Here is a 22,268-nt window from a genome sequence, read left to right on the forward strand (position 1 = left end):
TTTGACAGGCACTTTTAAGCTTCAAGAAGAGACCAAACTGTAAAGTATCAAAAATCGTTACATTTGAGGGCTGGATATCACAAAAAGAAGGTTGTGCAGGCAGGATTCAGCGGTGCCACCATGTCAGGAGGTCCTCTTGAAGGGGCAGCAGAATAACTGCTCATGACCAGAAGTTCTGGGTACCACAGTTTCCTCGGCCAGGTCTTTCTTGATCTCTTTCAGTACTCTCAGCATAAGGGGTAAGGATGGAAAGGCATACAGAAATCTCGAACCCCAGTTTAAGCAGAAGGTGTCTCTGTGGGAGAGCGGTCTTCAGAAATCCAATGTCCAAAACTTTGGATACTGTGGGGTCGATTACGATCTGGTTTGGAAAGCATTCCCACTGAATCGGGTTGGGAATGCTCTCCATATGAATCGCACTCCGGGAGTCCCACTGACAGAGTACGATGTGTCCGTGTGTGTACGGAATCGGTTCGGTCGGACTCCCGTTGAATTCAATGGGAGCCTGTGTACCCTACATGAACACAGGCTCCCATTGAAAAAAGGGGTAGGTGGAGAAAATTGTGCACCCTGTGGCGGGCACCATATGGTGCCCGCCACACTGTGCATCTACGGACCCCTGTACGACCAAATAGGAGGGCCCCGGGTGATGGGGGGCCTGCTACAGCCCCCAGAAGTCAGATTACCACTGCTGTTTCATCTCTGCAAAACCGAGTCAGTACAGCTGTCAGAATCCATCATTGTACTCGCTCGTTCGGAAGCCCTCCCCATTGAGCTGCACGACTCGGCTCCAAAATGGCTCTGATTGACTGATTCAGGTTCAGAACCAATTCAGTCAGCGCTGACGGCTTAATCGCATTGTACTTGGTCGTTCTGAAAGGGGGCGCTTCGCTCGGAAATATTGGCTCTGAATCGGATTTTTCACAATCCCGTTTGGAGCCCTGCCTAACCAGATCGTAATTGGCCCCTGTGTGTTCTCCACAGTGGCGAATAGTTTGAGACGGGTTCTTTCTTTTTCTGGGCCGTGTGCCACCTTAGAGTGCAGTTGCCATTTGTGATGCGCTAGGCAACATGAGCTGAGTTTTCGTCCGCCCTCGCGTTTAAAGATCTGACAGACGTTGGGTGATCAGGGAGATGCCCCGAGCGTTCAGCTATCTCCAGAGAAGTAGCGCCTCCTGGCACAGGACCCGTCATGTTCATTAGGCTAGTCCTGTCATGTATACCACCTTTTACATACATTGTCCCATCCACACGGCAATAACGGTTCTGAAGGGTGACCTTTTACGTAGTAGTTAGCCCTGTCCCTTCGTGAACAGGCTCTTGATATATTATGAAAATAACCCTGTACCTGACTGTAATATCCTGGCTTTGTTGTTATGCATTGCATCTCTTGCTTTGCCAGTGGAATGTTCATCCTATGATGTAGTACAGAATGTTGGGAGCCAGAGACAACAGTTGGCTGGGCTGGGCAGCATGCTGGCTGCTCCTGGTGGGGTCTAGTTATGATCTTGTAATTATCCTGAATAAACTCTCTGAACTACATGATCTCATGTAGACTTGATCACTACACCGACGTACACAAACAGGTCCCATGGCATACTTACTCTGTATAAGGGTCACCGCTTTTTTCATCCTCGGCCAACAGGCTCGCTATGCATGAGCACATTGTTTTGATAAACATTAATGATGGTTTTCAAAACATATGTATTCTAGAAGAAACCCTGGAGTAACCACTCTAGTATACAAGACTCTCATTCCCCCCTGCAACTTAGAGGAGAATTCCTTCCAAGCCGAGCTGAGGTCCTGCATGATGAATCTTCGACATGCAGTGGTCTGACATCCATTGCAGGGTGTCATCCTCGGAGCAGAGAGGGGGTCCTTTGTTCTCTACCATCAGGAGAGGGGTTAGAGCTTCTCTAGGGGATTCTTGGCTAGCTACATACATATACATGCTACACCTACATATCTAGGCTAGTACATTTAGGCATTTTAAGTAGAATGCGCATTTTAGGAATATTCAAATACTATTGCTTTTAACAACTGTCCATGTTCCGCTTTTTAGCACTATGGTAGAAATGTATCTCCTGTTTACTATATTGGTACTTACAATTTCTTTTGTATGCTTCTGTCTCCTGATTGTCACAGCAAATATGTTTTACACTTGACGGACGCTTGACCAATAAATACTTATTGAAAATGTTTCAATCGTCATTCTATGTATTTTCTGAAAATAAGCGAGCACGAGTGACTGAGCGAAAAGTACTGTTTTCCACAATCCCTGAGGAATCAGGGTGGTCATGTTCCGTGTTTGCCAGAAACTACCTACACCACTGTAGAATACAGGAGGGTGGTAGTTGCACAGGAGAACAAGCCGGTCTAACGGCTGACGTATCCTGTGGGGGGGTCCAGAGTCTGTTTGTACACCAAGCCCTCAGTTTAGGTCAACCAAAACACGTAGGTCCAGGGGAATTCCTAGGAGCTACATGACAGACCCACAACCCCACACTGCCCTGTTTGTTGAAGTACAACATGGCAGTTGTGTGGTCTGTGAGAACCTACCACCCCTTAATAGTCAGAAGGAATACCTTCAGTGCCAAGCAAATAGCTCACAACTCCAACAAGCTGACGTGGAGGTAAGTATCTGCCAGTGACCACAGTCCTCTGATCTCCGCCTCTCCCAGATGGCCTCCCGAACCCCGCAACAATATATCAGTAATGACCGTTAGCTCTGGATAAGTTCGGGTGAGGGGTCTGCCGCCAGTCCAAATGTGGTAGAGCAGCCACCACTGTAGATCTTTTGCAGAAACCTCCGACACCTGGATGGAATCTGAGAGGTTCCTTTAGTGCAGAGCCCACTGAGACTTCAGGTCCCACTGAGAAACCCGCATGTACCACCTGTCGTGGTGCATGAGCAGGATGCAGGAGATCAAGAGATCGAGAAGCCTCAGCCGCTCTCACTGTGACCTAGATCAAGGGTTGATACATCGGGATCATAGCCCAAACGTCCTGTACTCATTGAGGCAGAGAGAAAGCTCGACAGAACACCATCTTTAGAATGCCTCTGATGTAAGTGAGCCATTGATAGGGAGTCAGGTGTGACTTCAGCATTTTGATGGAATAACCCAACAATGTCAAATATTGGCCATTGTCTGGAAGTGGCATACAACACTTTGAGGAAACCCTGCTTTCAGTGGCCCATTGCCGAGGTATCCAAAAACTGGTATTACCAACCTCCGCAGGTGGGCTGTTCCTTTAGAGGAACACTACTCGTCTAGTTCTAAAGATGTGTAACTCCCATCTTCAGCAGCTCCACGTCCTGCCGCTGGCACTTTCCCTTCATAGGAACTCTACTCTATGTCTTTAGATTTTTAATTCTCTCCTTCAGTAGCTCCACATCCTGCCGCTGGCACTTTCCCTTCAGAGGTACTCTACTCTTCTATGTCTTTAGATTTTTAATTCTCACCTTCAGCAGCTCCACATCCTGCCGCTGGCACTTTCCCTTCAGAGGAACTCTACTCTATGTCTTTAGGTTTTTAATTCTCACCTTCAGTAGCTCCACATCCTGCTGCTTACATTTCCCTTCATAGGAACTCTACTCTCCTATGTCTTTAGATTTTTAATTCTCTCCTTCAGTAGCTCCACATCCTGCCGCTGGCACTATCCCTTCAGAGGTACTCTACTCTTCTATGTCTTTAGATTTTTAATTCTCACCTTCAGTAGCTCCACATCCTGCCGCTGGCACTTTCCCTTCAGAAGAACTCTACTCTTCTATGTCTTTAGATTTTTAATTCTCTCCTTCAGCAGCTCCACGTCCTGCCGCTGGCACTTTCCCTTCATAGGAACTCTACTCTATGTCTTTAGATTTTTAATTCTCACCTTCAGTAGCTCCACATCCAGCTACAGACACTTATCCCTCCTAGGAGCTCAACTCTTCTACTTCCTTGGATGTTAAACTCTCACCTGCAGTGCTCCATCATCCTGCTGCTGACACTTAGTCCCTCAGAGGAACACTACTCTTCTAGTCATACAGATTTTTAATTCTCACCTTCAGTAGCTCCACATCCTGCTGCTGACACTTCCCCTCTATCTCTTCGATCAGGTCCTGGTGAGTGGATTGCTGCTTCTCCAGTTCACTCAGTTTCTCTTGAATCTTCGTCATCTTCTCCTCGCGTTCCTCTTCCAGTTTGCTCAGAAGTTGTTGCTTCTCCTTCTCCAGAAACTGCTTCAGAAGCTCAAATGTTCTCATGATCTTCTCGGTCTGGTTCTTGAAGATTTCCTTAATGAACAAAAACCAAACAAAGCACATCATATCTGTAATATTATTATTATTATTTATATTACAGTAAAATGTATCACATTCTCTGCAATTTTCACTGATACTGGTTTCCATGTTAACCATTAATTCACCTATCATTACAAACAGAACCGTTTCCCTGGAGCCAACACCATGTACAGTACGTCTGATCTACCACATATCACAGGTGTTGTGACTTTACAAAGACTGAGCATTATCTCTTACTGTCTCGTGCCATACAGAAAGGTTAAAAAAAAAGATTAACACTCAGCTGAGGTGGATGCTGGTGAAGTCTGGACTAGACGCCTTGGGGGACAAACATATGTCATTTTAAATACGAGTTGCCTCTGTCCCTCCCCCTCATTGTTACTCTTGAGACAACCAAAGCGTAACGTTCTGGAATATCCAATTCAAAGGGGTAATGGAACTTTATTCTTTATCCCACCCAAAGTATCAAAGTGAAATAAGAAACATGCACTAGTACAGAGGAGGATATCTGAACAGCAACAATTATTGTAAGATTCGTAGAAAAGACTTGGGGCCTAATTTGTATAACGGCTGCAGTCCGTTTCTCCGTCAGGGAGACAGGAGTAAATTATTCAGTCGCACTTTAGAAATGACTGCCAAACTGACAGTAATTTCGAGATCAGCGGTTCCTGTCAGTGCGGTTTTCAGCTTGGTGCGGAGCTCCATCAGCATCACAATGCCCTGCATCAAACGGTTTTTGGTTTTATTTTCAAAAGAAAATCCTGAAGCAGGACTTTCCAGGATAATATTTGCGGTCAGAACAAAGTCATGGACAAAGGGCTTAAAAACCTGACAACAGTCATATTAATTAATCTCTATTTGCACCCGAATGCTAAAAAAAAAAAAAAAAAAGGTCAGTGTGATAAACTGCTGTCGATAATCACCAGGGACCACCGATGCCGCAACTGATACCCTTTTATCAACCCAACCAACATTTTTTATGGTTTGGCGGACAACGAGGAAGAAGAGGCCAAAGAAGAGGGTGGCAGGTCCAGTGGAACGATGACACAATAGAGGGGGCCAACACCAGGAGCCAACCCAGGGAACATGCACAACCAGGCCCAAGCAACCAATGAATATGGTGGTCAACTTGTCCAATGAATCCTTCTCAGAAGACGAACTTACGGTTCTCAACAAAGAACTAGGCTTCATTCCTACAACTAAAATGGACAAGTTCAGGACCAGGTGTGAACTTGGAATTTTTCAAAAAATCCAGATCAAGGCTCTCTTCATGAACTACACCCCAGCAGAAAGAAAAGAGGGACATACAAACCAAAAGAAAATAGAACTTCACCCCTCCCCTTTCTACCATCCCTCCAGAGATCCTGGCGTTTGAGGAGACAGTCATAAAAGACAAGGAAATGTACAGGCCCAAATCCAATAATTTCTACAACCTTTCCAAATGGGAGACAGCTGCCCTCAACTCACTAAGTACAAGAGAAAGCATGTGATAAAACCAGCAGATCAGAGGGGCGCTATCGTAATCATGCCTGTTGCTGTTCCAAGAAGAGAGAAACTACACCATCTTCCTCATCGACCCAACAAGAAGACCTCAAAACAAGTTTAAGCTGCTACTAGAAGAAGCAAGTAAGAAGGGCTGGATCAACAACGAAGAGAGGGAGTTCCTGACCACCAAGGAACCCAGAACCCAGAGATTCTACACGATCCTGAAAATACATAAAGGACGTACCCCACCACCGGGCAGACCAATGGTCTCCAGTATCGGTTCAGTCCTGGAACCCCGGTCACAAATTGTGGATTAATAGCCCAAATCCTACGTCAAGAAAACCGCAGACCTCTTGACCATACTCAAAGATGTGGATTTCGATCCAAACAAAGAAACATTAATGTGCCTGAACGTTGAAGCACTTTACAGCAGTATTCCTCAAGAAGACAGCTTAATGGTAATCCAAGACCTTCTACAAACCCAAGAGTGGATATGGAACGCCCCAATACACTGGATCAAGGAATTGGCCAAACTAGCCCTAACCGAGAATTTCTTCACCTTCAAAGACAAGATCTACCTGCAACGCCACAGAACATCGATGGGCAGCACCTTAGCCACCATCGTGGCCTGCTTGTACATGGGTTGGTTTGAGGATCATAACATCTGGGCCAATAACCCATACAGCAACCAGATACGTTTTTGGATTAGATACATTGACGACATCCTGGTAATCTGGCAGATAATACCACCACAGACTACAATGTGTTCTGTCGGATCAAACAATTGCTTAGTGTCGAGGATAATGAATCAGAGTAAATTAAATGTTAGAGGGCTAAGTCCGAAACACACCAAAAAAAGAAAAGAACATAGTTAATATGTTATCTTTTTTAAATATAACCATTAAATGTCTCATGGTATATATGGCAGTTGCACAATTGAATCACAAGAGAAACCTGTGACTTATAACAGATTGACATAACAGAGTGACAGTGTTCCATACATATTTACAACAATTAACCAATACGAGAATCAAGAAATAATATAGGAAATCTTTGAAAAATCCATCCTGTTCCATATATGTTTATTTCTTAACAATGATTTTTAAAGGCGTAATGACTATGGACGTAGTATGGCTAAGCGTCGATGTTTCGACCCTAGTGTATGTGTCAATTGAGAAACTTCACGATCTGTCCTAGATTAGATCAACCTTAGTGTAGATTAAGTCATGACAAGTCGAGACATAATTAGGCAGCCTCAGCCGGACCTAATAAAACAAATGAGCAGGAATTAGGAAAAATGTGCCAAAACTTAACTCTCAGTGCACAAAAAGGAAAGGGTTGGAGCAAACTAACCCTTCTTCAAAATGTCAGCCAATGCCGCAAGTTTAAAGTCATGTGAGGTACAATCATGTCCTAAATGTAATCCATTCAGTCAGAAAATGACCATACTGTAGAATTCAATGCTGAGGTTTCCTTCGTAAGCGGTCGAGGCTCATTTAATTAGCCACAGCACGAACTAGTCACATAAATGGGCATGAGTTAATAAAGATAAGCGACCCTTGGTTTCTATTTAAAGAAAAGTGGAGAGATTCTGAATGTGAGTCACCCTTCCAAAATCTCGGCAAGCCGTGCACTGGCAACACACCACTCATTATGAGTTGGAATGACATCCGCCGCGTAAGCGTGCACGCCTGTTCCGGAATGCTGGGAATGTGTAACAGGCAACATAGCGTGGGCTGGCCAACGACAACGCACGGCGCGCTATGTTGAAGCCTTGCTACATTCAACCGATCAGGACCCCTGATAGGAAGAAAATACCTGTTGGTTGGTAACTAAGTACGAGAACAGGTCTGGAACAAAGTACTTGTGTGGTTCTGACAGCGGTTTGTACATTTTAATTGAAAACTCGCTTAGGTATACAAAGAATTATTTAGAGCGATTTGTACATGTAAACTGCAAAATCTTACGTAAACAAGGAAATATTTTGAGTGACATACATACATTAGGCTAAACATGAAAATATTTGGTAGCAAGGAATTACTCAAATCGTTTGAAACTAGCTAAAAATGGCACCTCATCCCCTGATATACATACGAGTGACATATACAGCAAATTATATGTGAAAATATTTAATGACAAGGAAAAAATTACCTAAATGAAACCCATGAAGTTTCTCAATTGACACACACTAGGGTCGAAACATCGACGCTTAGCCATACCACGTCCATAGTTATTACGCCTTAAAAAAAAATAATTGTTAAGAAATAAACAAGGTGCGATATGTACTATATAACACAACAGGACGGATTTAAAAAAAAATTCCTATATTAGGTCTTGATTCTCGTATTGGTTAATTGGTGTAAATATGAATGTTACACTGCATGTTATATCAATCTGTTTTGAGTCACGTGTTTATCTTGGGATTCAATTGTGCAACTGCCATATATACCATAAGACATTTAATGGTTATATATACAAAAGATACCATATTAATTATGTTTTTTCCTTTGTTTGGTGGGTTTTAGACTCAGCCCTCTAACATTTTTTTACTCCGATTCATTATCCTCGTCACTAAACAATTGTTTGATTCGACAGAACACATTGTAGCAATTATCAGATTTTTGATGGCAGCAGGTCTTGCAGAGAGCGCATGTGCGCTGTAGCTCGACCTAATGAATGTGTCGGTTTGTAACGCAACTGACGCTCATGTAAACGCTCTGATACCTTTGGGTCTAGTTTGCGCTATAGAAGACTCAAATAAAGAAAAAGTTGCAATTACTGGGCTGCTTGCCCTCCTAAATGTTACAAAATGGTGCAGCTTTAACGGCACTTCTATACAAACATCCGTTTGCAGTGACTTGGGTTAGCATGAATGCTTTCACTACGCCACAAGACTTTTTTGCTTTTCTTATACAGATTTCTATAGGACTGTCTGTCACACTTATAGATCTTATAACACGTTTGTCTTCTGTCTTTATGAGTTGGTTAGACAAACGTTGCAGAAATGCTTTTCAAATAGTGTCAACTCATCGATTACTGTGTACCAGTGATTGTAACAATGCACCATTGAAACCGTTCTGCTGTCTGTACAAGATGGATATAAGGAACACGGGAAAACCACTTTTTAAATTGGTTTCAATACATTAACTCACTCTGTAGTAGTGGTTATAACAGTAACACAAAGACTGGTGCAGAAGGGGGTTTCTGAGTGCTCTGAGCAGCTAGTAGCGGATTGCAGCACTACATCATTATGATGACTTCAGAGGCCATCTAGTGGTGACTTATGGTGCTGCACCCTTGGGCTGGTGCAAACAAATTACATTTGGAGAAGGATGGGGAGCAGTGTAATGTCATCAGGATTAACACTCATTTACATAAGAAAATGGCTACTGTATTTTACTAAATGAGCCACGTTCCTATGCAGATATATGACAGAGCCACAAAAGCATTTACAATGCATACCTTTACCACACATCCATTACCACGCATAGCCTTTACCACACATTGCCTTTACAAAGCAATCTCTTACCACATGCCTTTATAATGCAAGGTAAGAATATGAGGTAACTGAAATGGGTGTATATATATATTCACTGAAAAAAAACATAGGTTTCAGGGCTGTTATAGTTAGCTGGACATTTCACTCGCACAAAACCATTGAAATTCCTCCGTTATAGTTAATAGTACTCACTATAACTCGCGCGCCCGCAATCCACTGCTGATGATGTCACATATTACATCATTCATCATACATAAGGTTTTTTAAATGCTAATTCCCAACTATAACATGTCTGAAACCTATGGTTTTTTCAGTGAATTTCAAAGGTTTTTTAAGTGTAATAGTTATATGTATTTTTTTATACTGATTTTTACAGTTTAAAAAAAAAAAATCTTTTTATTAACAAACAAACATGTTGGTCGTTTCACAGTTTTCACTTAATGATGTTACAGTGTTTCATCCTTGGGCTCACAGACATTATTGTAACTGGATATGGGACAGCATATTTTGGGTAGACAGTACCATCACATTATTGGGTTAACAATTCTTCAAGGGGGGGGGGGGGGGGAGGGAAATGGGAAGTTCGCAAATGTTACCGCGGTATGCATTCCAACAAGACCAGAACACTACCCATTTCCCGGGGCACCCCCTCGAAACATACACTATCTTTTCTTGCAGCATACACCAGTCCATGTCTTTCTTCCATGCACTAATCATTGGGGGTGCTCCCGCCCCCCACAGGCGCGCTATGTTACGTTTTGCAATCACCAGCCCCAGCGTTGCCCACAATTTGCCTTTTACCGATAGGTCCGTGGGCTCCCAAATGTTCAGGAGGCACCGCTTAGCTTCAGGCCGTAACTTTACCCCCCAAACCTCGCTCATACAATCATGTATCTTTGCCCAATATGTTTGAATTTGCAGGCATTCCCATACTATGTGAAGAAATGTCCCCCTCTCCCCACAACGTCGCCAACAGAACCCATCTGCACACCTCCCCATCAACACTAGCCTGGTGCCTGAGACATACACGGATGTAATATTTTGAGCTGTATCAGCCGCAACCTTGCAGATATCGCCACCTCTTTGGGGGAAGAGAGCGCCTCCCTCGATTCCTCATCATCAATTTCCAGGCCGTCCGCCTCCCATTTCCCCGTAAGGGAGCGCAGTGGATCCGGGGAGTGATGTACGTGTTTTTTGTATGTGAGGGATATCGCCCTTTCCGGCAGGTAGCCGTCAAGCAGCCTATCCTCTAAGGGGGAGGATTCCAGGAGCGCTGTCCCCGGTGGGATGTTAGATTGAAGAGAGTGCCGAACCTGCATGTACCGGAAGAACTCCGAGTGAGCCAACTCGTGGGACTGCTGTAGGGAGGCAAAGGTCACCATTCCCCTGGATCCCCAAAGGTCCCCTATACGGGATATCCCGATCAGGTCCCAATTGCGAAATCCCTTCGTGCGACCCAACGACCCGAGCCTTTCTGACACCCAGAGCGGGGTTGCCTTCGTAAGTTTGTCAGCCCACCCTAGCTTCCGGTCCACAATGTGCCACAGTTGGACCGAGTGCTTTGTAGGCCCCGTGAGGTGGAACCTATTAGGCCGCGAGTAGAGTGCGGTCTCAAAGTTTCCCCCGGGGAGGAGCCACCTATCCATCCCATACCCGGGATCATCCCCACTGCCGTACGTGCCCTGGTTGATAGCCGAGAGATGTTCTGCCCAGTAATATTTACGGATGTCCAGCAGTGCTATACCACCATCGTACCACCCCAGTGTAAGTTTAGGGAGGGCTATGCGTGGTGCGCCAATCCACAGAAGGTCTGAGTAGCCTCAAAATCTGCGAAGTACTTGTGTGGGACCAGGTCCGGGTAATTTTGGAGCGCGTATAAAAACCGCAGCAGCGCCATCATCAAAAAAAAACAAACAACAAAGTATTAAAAATATAGTTTAAAAAATAAATAAAAAAATAGTTACAAAAATTTATTAAAAACAAAAATCATTCAAAAAAATAATATTTTTAGTTTGTAAAAGAATTCATTGCAAACAAACTTTAAAAATGGTGAAAAACAATTAAAAAAAACATAATTAAAGGATTTGACACTGAAATATAAAGATTTAGAAATCCTATGAAAATCACTAAATATCATAGCTTTAGAGATAAGTTATAGATAGGAATTAGCATTTAAAAAACCTTTGAAATTCACTTAAAAAACCATAGGTTTCAAGTATGTTATAATTAGGAATTAGCATTTAAAAAACCTTTGAAATTCACTTAAAAAACCATAGGTTTCAGGGGCGTTATAGTTAGCTGGACATTTCCCTGTTATAGTTAGTTCAGCTAACTATAACTCGCGCCCCCGCAATGCACTGCTGATGACGTCACATATTACATCACTCATGACATGGTCAGTGACATCACTGATGACATCAATGATGACATCCCTGATGACATCATCCACTGAGTGTGTGTTTCTGTAAAGTTTAAATATGTTTAATATATATAGGGAAAGGCCTATGGAAGAATGAGTGGGTGTGTAAGTGTGTGACTGGATGATTTAGTAGGTGCGTGACTGACTCTATAAGTGAGTCATTAAACGTATCTTACTGCAGACTAGGGACTAAACTGTGTGAATGTCTGTATCTATCTGTCTGTTGGTGTATAAGTGGCTGCATGGTTTTGTGAATAGCTATACGAGTGTCTAGATGGGTTATTGATTGTTTGTCTGAGTATCTGTATGGGTGCCTGAGTGTTTGTGTGGGTGGGGTGTGTGTGACTGTGCATAGATGTGTGCATGGTTTTAAGAGTGCATCTGTGATGGACAGTATGGTTGGGTGTGTATGTATGGGTGTGTTAGTGATTGAATGTATATCTCAGTGTTACATGTGTGAGTAACTACATATGTGAAAGGCAGTATATGTGTGTGTAAGAGTATATAACAGGTTATATGTGAGAGTGCGATTGTGAGAGTGGCTGTATGGATGAGTGTGTGCTTGTATCAGTAATTGTATAAGAGCATAAGAATGTGGTAGTATTTTTATGAGTAAGTGAACTTGTGTGTGTATAACTGTATAGGTGAGTAAATGGGAGTGTGATTAATTATTTGCATGACTGACTAGGTGTGTGAGTACCTCTATGGATGATTGGCGGTGTGTGAGTGTCTATATAGGTGTATAAATGCATATGATAGTCCTGTACTGAGTGATTACGTATGAGTGACTGTACAGGTGAGTGAGTGGATGTGTGCGTAGACCTAAGAGTCAATGAGTGGGTATGTAGTTATTGGTATTGGAGTATCTATGGTTTTGAGAATGGCCGTCTGAAATTTTAAGTGGGTGTATCAAAGGTTATATTAGGGTGTGAGAAGATGCACTAATTTATCACATGGATGATGTCATTTGAGATGTCATCAGTGATGTTACTGACCATGTCATGAGTGATGTAATATGTGACGTCATCAGCAGTGCATTGCGGGGGGCGCGAGTTATAGTTAGCTGAACTAACTATAACGGGGGAATTTCTAGGGTTTTGTACGAGGGAAATGTCCAGCTAACTACAACGCTCCCGAAACCTATGTTTTTTTTAGTGAATTTCTAAGGTTTTTTAAATGCTAATTCCTATCTATAACTTATCTCTAAAGCTATGATGTTTAATGATTTTCATAGGATTTCTAAATCTTTATATTTCAGTGTGTCAATGCCTTTAATTATGTTTTTTTTAATTGTTTTTCACCATTTTTAAAGTTTTTTTTGCAATGAATTCTTTTAAAAAATATATATCTTTTTTTGTAATTGTTAATTTTGTAAACTATTTTTTAAACTATATTTTTAATACTTTGTTGTTTTTTTTAAAAAAAATGTTGGGATTCGCGCACCATATGCGCACCTTTCTCGATCCCTGCGCGGAACATAGTCGCCATTTTACAATTGTAGTGTAGGATCCGCGTACGGTATGCGATCGGTATGTATTTTCGAGCGCGATTGCTATGCGACCAGTACGCGACTCCAAGCCCATACGCGACATGTACAAAGTACGTTACGCGACGCTCGCTTCCGCGAAACATCATGTATGTGTTTGACGCGATGGGTGCGCGAATCCCGTGAAATATTTAACAGATTTTGCCCCCGGGAATTGCCCCCCCCCCGAGGGCTAATTATTAAGGAAGCGTGGAAGCCCGTGCTTCAGGGTTCCCCCCCCCCCCCTCCTCGGCCGGATCCACGCACCCTGCGTGCATTTTGCCGTTTAAAAAAGAACAGGGGGCCCGGGGGGGGGGGGGGGGATGTGTCCTTCTGGGACCCCCTAAGCAACACTAGAGGGTCAGAGTATTTCTACCCTGCCCCCTTTACATCTTTCACACACTTATTTCCCTTACTTAATCAGCCTCGCTTCTACCGAGGCACAAAATGGCTGCCAACAGTTCCTGGTTTCGAATGTAGACAGACACTTGACAGCCAATTAGCATTCAGCGCGTGATCGGGAGGGTGCGTGCTCGGTTCGCAGCGGGTGCGCTCAGGGTGCGCAGATCCTCCGAGGCCATGGATATCTTTTTAACTCTAATTTTCTCCGGAACTACTGAACGGATTTACACCATTTATGCAAAAGGCACGAGTCTGAACTGAGGAATACCTCTTTGCCAAATTTGGTGTAATTCCGTTCAGCAGTTCGGGCTGTACCTGCGTCAACAGGTCCTATGGGAAATTGCATGGGGAAAACGCGTTTTGGGACCCCCCTTTTTTCCTTGGCCCCCGCTTGACGAATCACCACAACTCTCAGGATTGGAGCGGACCGGAGCTGGCCAAAAGTTTGTAAAACTTCGCGAAGATTCATCAACCGGCGCCAGACTTATTGGGAATAGAATGTTGCGGATTTCCTATGGAAAATAGGTCCTAACTACAACTACCTACTGGCAACCGCCAGTAGGTAATATATACACACACACACACACACATATACATATACATATACATATACACACACTTTTTCACACATCTCCATGTTGTGTTATAACTGCTCCATGTCTCTGCGCCGGGATGCTCCTTCGCTGGAGTCGCTGTGCGCTTAATAAATTGTTTTAACATAGCATAACATAACAATGAACACACTTACCTTAAATATACCGTAGTTCAGTGCTCAGACGGGGACTGGAAGCCTGTGCATATTCTCCACACTTGGTTGGACGAAGAGTCCGGCCCTACCCTACTGGCTGCTATGCCAGATGGCTATGATGCTGTCTGGCACAACCGACCTGCCGGTAAAAGAGGCGGAGGGGTAGCGTTCCTTTTTTAAAAATACTTGAGCATAGAAAAAGTGTTGGCTGAATCCCTGGCTGGGGCAGATATGCTAACCATCAGGGTCTGCCATCACTCCTCAAGTATTACGATCTCCATGCTCTATCATCCCCCCAAATGCTCCCCTATCTTTACTGATCTCCTCACCGAATGCATCTCTAACCTCCGGTCACGTTTTCAACATCTCCTGGTAATGGGAGATTTTAACTTTCACTGGGATCAACAACCCAAGGACGCTCAGGCCCGCCAACTAGAAGAGACTTTCACCAACCTTGGTTTCTCCCAATTAATTACAACCCCAACCCATGTGCTGGGACACACTCTAGACCTGGTTTGGTCAACCGCCCCCTTCATTACACTTAAAGAGGTCACACCTTGTCCTTGGTCGGACCACTTCTGCATTAACCTGTTACTTCCTCTTACCAAACATATAACTCCGCCCCCTGCGGCCTGGAAACGGGTGCGCACCTGGTCAAAAATAGATGGCCCGACACTGTTAAGCGTCCTCTGCGCCCGACCGCCTAAGAAGCAGGTGCAAGCCTTGAAATAGAGACCACTGCCCTTACCGACCGACTTCGTGCGGCCGTCAACACAGTTGCCCCAGAAAAGAGAATAAAAATCTAAAATAAAGGCAAAGGCGCCCCGTGGTTTACGGAAGAACTCAGGACTTCCAAACGCACGCTACGCCACTACGAACGACAATGGCAAAAAAATTATGAACGTCAAGCCCTGACTGATTATAAAGCAAAACTAGCCTCATATAAAAAGGTGCTGCTGTGCAGAAAGGCGGAATTTTATGAAAATAGGATTTCGTCTGCAACCAATAAACAAAAAGAAACGTTCAGAATCCTGAAGGAACTTAGTCAGAAACAATCTCAGTCTACTCCATTCAGCCAGGAACAATGCAATAATTTCCTCGCATATTTCTCCAATAAAATCCAGGACATATTGACTGAGATTGAAAACTCCCCCTGTATACCATCACCTTATGCAGAGGATGCCTCACAGGGCTCCAGCACAGATACCCTTTCCTCTTTCCAACCCCTTGACTTAAAAACCCTCCGATGCCTGGCCAAAAAGATTAAATCAGGCTCGCCAGCCGATCCTTGCCCTCCTATAATATTCAATCTAGCACTTCCAGAAATTGAGCAGGACATCCTCGCACTCCTAAACTCCTCTCTACAGTTGGGGGAGGTTCCATGCTGCTTCAAGGAAGCCAGAATCATCCCCTTCTCAAAAAACCCGGTGCGGATATTACGAACATGAAAAATTACTGCCCTATCTCCCAACTCCCCTTTCTTGCTAAAATACTAGAACAGCATGTCCTGCAAAATCTTTCCAGGTTCCTTGAGGATCATCACCTCCTGGGGGACAGGCAAGCCGGCTTCAGAGCTCACCATAGCACAGAATTAGTGATGCTATCAGTACTGGATGATATTAGACGGACTGCCGACATTAAAAAGCCCTGTGTGCTGGTCCTTCTAGACCTATCGGCAGCGTTCGACACGGTCAACCATGCCACTCTCCTGGAAAGATTAGGATCTATAGGAATCGAGGGATCTGTCTTACAATGGATCACCTCTTTCCTGACAAACCGCGCCCAAAGAATCCAGATGGGAGACTGGGTCTCGGAGAGAGGCTCTTTACCCTGTGGAGTCCCGCAAGGGTCCGCACTCTCACCCCTTCTTTTTAATATCTACCTCAGCCCACTTATCAAGGCTCTGGAGACTATGGAGTGTCAGATCTTCAACTATGCAGACGACACCCAAATCATCCTTCACATCGATAACTCCCCTCAAGCACAATCCCGGGCAAAAGAGATCCTACGCTTTACAGTCAACTGGATGACGGCTAACTCTCTTAAAATCAACCCTGACAAAACCGAAGTCCTTGCCATGACGGATGACCGCAACCCTTGGAACTCCTTGTACTGGCCCCAGGAGTTGGGCGAGGCCCCAGTCCCGATCCCAGTGGTTAAAAGCCTGGGAATTAAAGTGGATGACAAACTCACCCTAGCCAATCAAGTTTCCACGGTATTTGGCACTTGTGTGGGCCTTCTCCGGCAACTCAGGAGGCTCTCCCCCATTCTCTCATTCTCCGCCATGAGAACTATTGTGTTTGCCATTATCCTGGCTCGCCTTGACTACGCCATTTCCTTGTATATCGGACTCCCGGACTCCTTAGTGAGAAACTCCAGATAATTATGAATGATGCTGCTAGGCTCATTTTTAAACTACCAAGGCATACGCGAGCCTCAGCCCTTCTACAACGCCTCCACTGGTTGCCCGTAAAACAAAGCTAAATTTAAGGGCCTGTGTATGGCCCACAAAGCTATCTATGGCCAAGCCCCCATCTACATCAAGCAAAGACTCACAAATTACGTGCCAGGGCGCACACTTAGGTCCTCCACAGGGAGCCTTCTATACTGCCCAAGGTTCAACTACGTCACCAAAGGAGGTAGGGCCTTCTCCTCCCTTCTCCCCTTTAGAAAAGAACTAAAAACCATCCTGTTCACAGAAACCTGGGCGTAACTGTATTGCTTGGATTCTACGCTACTCTTCTTACAGCGCTTAGAGACCTTTGGGTATTAAGCGCTCAACAAATCTAAATTAACATTAACATTAACACCCAGGCTGTATTACAGCTTGGGTGGAGAACATGGAAAGTCCGCCTGACTGTTTGGCCGACCAAACATTCCTGAGCACTCAGAGTGCCCCCCACTCCTCCCACTGCTCTGTGAGCAGAGCAGCCCTGCCCCGCAAAGCTGCAGCAGCACGAAAAAAATGACAGAATTATCATTTTATTTTCCCTTTATTTACACTGCTGAGAAGCAGTGGGGCGACGCTCCTACGCCTTAGCGGAGGAGCCGCTACTGTCTAGATTTGTTTTTAGTACAAACCTGAAAGCGCACTCGAGAGGAATGAGTGATGGAGGCTAATTTAAACCGGCACTAACGATTACTGAGTAATGGGAACAGCTTAAGAAGGAGTTCGATTGTTTTTCAAATATCTTTATTGAGATTTTCATAAACATGAAAAAGCGATGGGCAATAGAATGAACGCAACTGAATTTGAGTCATTACAAATCGATAGATAAAAAACAAACCCCATCATTTGCTTTGTCTTACGATTCGTCTGGTTCTTGAAATTAGAGATATAATAATGGTTCAATGACATATCATCGAAACCGCAAACGGCTTAAGTGACCTGTGGCTTGATGCCTACTGGCTGCTGAGAAGAGCCCGCTGGCCTCTCCCGCCAACACCGTGAAAGCCTGGGAGTGAACACTGACCATCAGCTCTCAGTGGCAGGCCAGGAGTCCTCAGGAGCTCCCCCTATATGTACTATCGACAATGACTAACACGTGGTACTGTTACTATTCATTGACTCACACATGGACTATGCCATTTCCTTCATCTTAGACTCTAATATGTGCTGGAATAACCACAAGTTATCCACAACAAGGCAGCACATTTCCTCTCCGGCCCATCTTGTTTTGCTCATGCCAGTCGTCTCATCCTTCAACCGCACTGGTTACCGGTTAAGCAAAGGAGAACATTTAAATCTCTTGCATTGTGTACAGAATACGCTTGGACAATGCTCTACCAATCGGCTTTTCCTCCCCAAGCACAGGGTGGGTGGTTGCAGACTGCCATGTATTCCACCAAGCTCTGGAATGTCCTACCTGGTGGGCTTGGACATGAGACATCCCTCCATAACTGCAGACCTCGTTCTTTCGTGAGGCTATGCCTTTTAACAAATAAGTTACCTCTTTGCCTCATTAGCCTGTTCATTCTTTCGTTTCTTGCTCACTTCATACAGCGCCACAAGACCCATGGTGTTTGTGCGCTTTATAAATTAAGTGAACAGATCTGAATAGTGATGGGACAAGCCTGCGTAGTTGTGGAATGTATTGACATAAGGTGGGCGTTCTTGTTATAATGCCATCCACAACGGTGTGCTGCTCGCATTGGCATATTGGCAGCAACTCCTGGTATACAGTTGTGAGGTGATATTTAAACCATCCTTAATGTAATAATTGCACTAGCAGAGTATTGGCAATTCTTGCCATTTTTATTACATGATCACTGCTATCCATTGATACCCTCACAATTCATTCAACACCTCCCAAAGCACTCACGGATTCAACTATCCATCCACCTAGAACTCACTGACTTTTCACATATTCAGGCACGGAGTCACTTATTCATACATTTGCTCCCATCCTACTAACTGCTGAAATATAATCACCGTTTCAGAATTCCGAAAGTCCCTGAAGACCTGGCTATTCAACTGAACCCTGCCGACGCCTGGATACCCACACTGATGACAAGAAGCGCTCTACAAATCTACTGATTGATTCACAGGTCACCACGTACATAAACTCGGTAATCAGTGAAGAATCATTTACATTTCTAAAACGGTCATACCTATTGGCTTCGTCAAACTGTGTGAAGTATTTCTCTGACATCTGTTTCTACACTTCTGAATCTAGGGTTAGCTCCCATTCCTCTGATGCCTGGCTTTGATTGTTTAGATTCTAGGGGGACCACATATGAAAACTCCTCAATAGAATTGAGATATTCATTTTGGTAAAAGTATTGATATTTGCACCCCTTTACTTCCTTCCACCAGAAACATACATTAATGCAAAATAAGTTATGAAGCAAATAAAACTGTGTGTGGTAACACCATTCCAATGTTTTTATATGTTGCTGCGTCTCTGACATTTTCCTTCTTGTGACTAATGGGGGAACCCTGGTCTCTTACTTCTCTACCCTATTACTGTTTCCAGAAGTGCACACAGGATTCCTCTCACCTTCAGATCGGGCTTTCATATTTACCTCATGTCTCTCATCTCAAGTTTTAACTGTCAGTAGCACCCCCATGGCTCTCAACTCCAGCTCTGAGTGTCGGGGAGCTGCATTGCTTCTGGCCTCCATATCTGACGGTCATGGTTTCCTCATCTCTCTCATCTCCATTTCTGAGTGTCTGGGGTGCCCTCACGTCGCTTACATCAGATTCGGACAATCAAGGGTCCCCAATGTCTCTCACCTCCTTCGACTGAACCACAGCGCCTCCAACAGACCAGCAGCTCTCCCACCACCTCCCAGCGCCTTGAGACCCTTACAGATGAATAGTCGCACTTTACAAGCCAATGATAGGTTGATTGACTTCCACTTCTGACTGTCCAGGGGACCCCCCTCTCCCTTGTTTCTTGCATCTCTGTTCACTTACTGTTCCCACCGACACAAGCAGGACTCCACTCACCTCAAGATCTGACACGGTCCTCCTTTGTTCAGCTTCCCGCGTATGCAGGTTCTCCAGCTCCTTTTTCAGTCGCTCCACGTGGCTGTGAAGGGTTTTCTGAAAGAACAGTTCACACATTAATTGAACAGGACAGCTACTGGATGTTGTTAAACAGAAGATAAGTCATTCATATTTATGTGCATCTGCTCCCCTCAATTAGCCACCTTTGCTTTGTAAAGGCCACAAATCGTGAAAGATGCAGATGCTTTTTGTACAAAGGTCAGTGGTAATGTGTTGATAGAGTGCGAAAACGTCTGCACTTTTAAAGCCAGGCTCCAACAGCCAGAGGTCAAAGTTCAGTAACCTTGTATAAAGAACTTTGGATTCTGGGATTTTAGACTCCTTTTTTACGTCGAGCCTAGCGGCAGCGCGCATGCGCTGCTCGCTATGCGAGACTGCTGTAGTAGAGTATGGGAGGGAAGCTGCGCCCACTCTCCTCCCATATTTTTCATTGGCTTGTGTCATTGTCTTTCGTAAATGTTGCCTTCAGATTTGTTAATAGGCTTGTTAGTCCCTACTTAGTACAGCCTTGTCTTCTTTTGTAACCTCCCATGGCTACTTGGCCCCTTTACTTCGGTTGTTACACGGGACCCGTTATTTAGTCTGTAAGCACTATTTACTTAATTGAGTTTCTCTCACTGCAGGCCGGACATGTGCTGCTTCAGCTGAAACAGTGTGTACTTTAAGCAGCCCGGCCAACCCGTAACACGGACACCCGACCTCAAACAATTTTACCCCGCATTATCTTGTGTGTTTCATACCCTCCCCCACCCCCGCCAAAGTAAACTGGATTTGGAAATGAAAGGCAAATTAATTCCAGGGAGCACAAAATCGTGTGCTAATGGACTGAAGCGGATAACAACAAATCTGTGTTACATGTGATCTGCACCAAGCCACCTGACGGGTGGTTTTCAAAAGCCTATTGTATTAACACCACCAATACCAAAGAAATGAAAGAAATTTACATTTATAACGCAAACTAATACCTGGAGGTGTCTAGGCACGGCCAATACCACCACCAACAATACCAATACTGTCACCACCACCACCAATACCGCCGCCACCACCAATACCCCCACGCCACCAATACCGCCACAATACCACCGCCACCACCAATATCAATACCACTGCCACCAATACCACCACCTCAGCGCCTCTCGCTCTCTAGTAATAGCAGGGGCACTGTACGAGGCCGGAGCTGCAGCTGAGACCATCTCTCCCTCGCTCCATGCCTGCCATAAAGCACAGCCTGGACTGCACCAGGAGGTGAAGCCAGGGCCCTACTACAGCTGGAGTGTTTTTATTAGGCCAAAGATAGCCATGACATTACGCAATGCCACACTACACACTCAAATCATGGAGAGGGCAGGAAATAGCCCCCCCCCCAGCTCTTCCTCCTGAGTAGCAACAGTGTAATCACAGAGCGAAAAGTGTTGGAGGTCTTCGTTAGTGTTTATAGCTCTGATCATATGCAACTCTCACTTAACACTTTGTGTCTGTGTAATTTACAACACTTACACATCTTCAGGGCACTATTTATCACTACTTTGAAGACGTCGCAGGCCGGTTTCTTCCTCTGATATTTACAATCTAACAAGTGGTCGAGAAGGCCCTTTATTGCAATGCAATATGTCTCGCATTTGCTATTAAGCTGTTAGTATTGTAAATGACAATGCCTTTTATTCAGGTTTTAAAACCCAAAACATAAATAAAAGGCATTGCCATTAACAATGCCAATAGCTCAAGTTCGAGTGAACGCGAGACCTATTGCTTTGCAAATGCTTTTTATAACCAGGAAGCCAAACCACAAGCCCCAGAATCCAAACCACTTCTGACAAATAATCCAGGAATGGCTGAAGCCAATCTTCATGATATATGGACAGCAGTGACCTTTGGCACCGCATTTTCAAGGAAATCAGTCATGACCCTGCTCCCAATGGGAGGAGTTCAGGTCAAATTGCCAGGCCAGGTCCTCCCCGGACAAGAAGCAAGCATCCTGGGACCGGTTTCAGGGGCTCATCTATCATCAGCCAAACTAGCTTGAATGCGTTGGCATGGTGAGCGTGGGACCCTCGTCTGGGCATACCCAGCCCAATTAGGGCAACAAGTAACATGCTAGTCTGTGCAGTGCAGCCTAAACCTGTTGATGGTAAAGCCAACGTCCAGAACCTGTTCAATGACCTGGAGGAGCACACCAAGCATCCCTCTGTAACAACATGTGACTACCATCCATGCCCGAGCTTGTTGCCATACAGCGGTGGTGGCAGCATACTGATGTTTGGAAATCCCGGTCCTAAACAGACCTTTTTGTTTCAGGGTAGGTGTGTAAAGTTCCACTGAACTGTAACGCCACAACCATTGCCTGACACTCCGTGTGCTGGTCGACTGCATGTATGCATGTTGGATGTGTGGCAAAT

General features: G+C 44.6%; 1 pseudogene across 1 annotated transcript in view; it reads right to left on the reverse strand.

Annotated features, from left to right (window-relative positions):
• Positions 1-22,268, reverse strand: part of LOC146869617 (E3 ubiquitin-protein ligase TRIM11-like) — a 109,784-nt pseudogene that overhangs the window by 83,237 nt on the left and 4,279 nt on the right. Inside the window, exons 3-4 of the transcript XR_014962402.1 lie at positions 19,813-19,908; positions 4,046-4,276 (exon numbers count right to left, since the gene is read on the reverse strand). The product of XR_014962402.1 is annotated as an E3 ubiquitin-protein ligase TRIM11-like (transcript). The remainder of the gene's footprint in view (positions 1-4,045; positions 4,277-19,812; positions 19,909-22,268) is intronic.

This window comes from Triturus cristatus, chromosome 1_1 (genome assembly GCF_964204655.1).
Source record: "Triturus cristatus chromosome 1_1, aTriCri1.1, whole genome shotgun sequence".
NCBI lineage: Eukaryota > Metazoa > Chordata > Amphibia > Caudata > Salamandridae > Triturus > Triturus cristatus.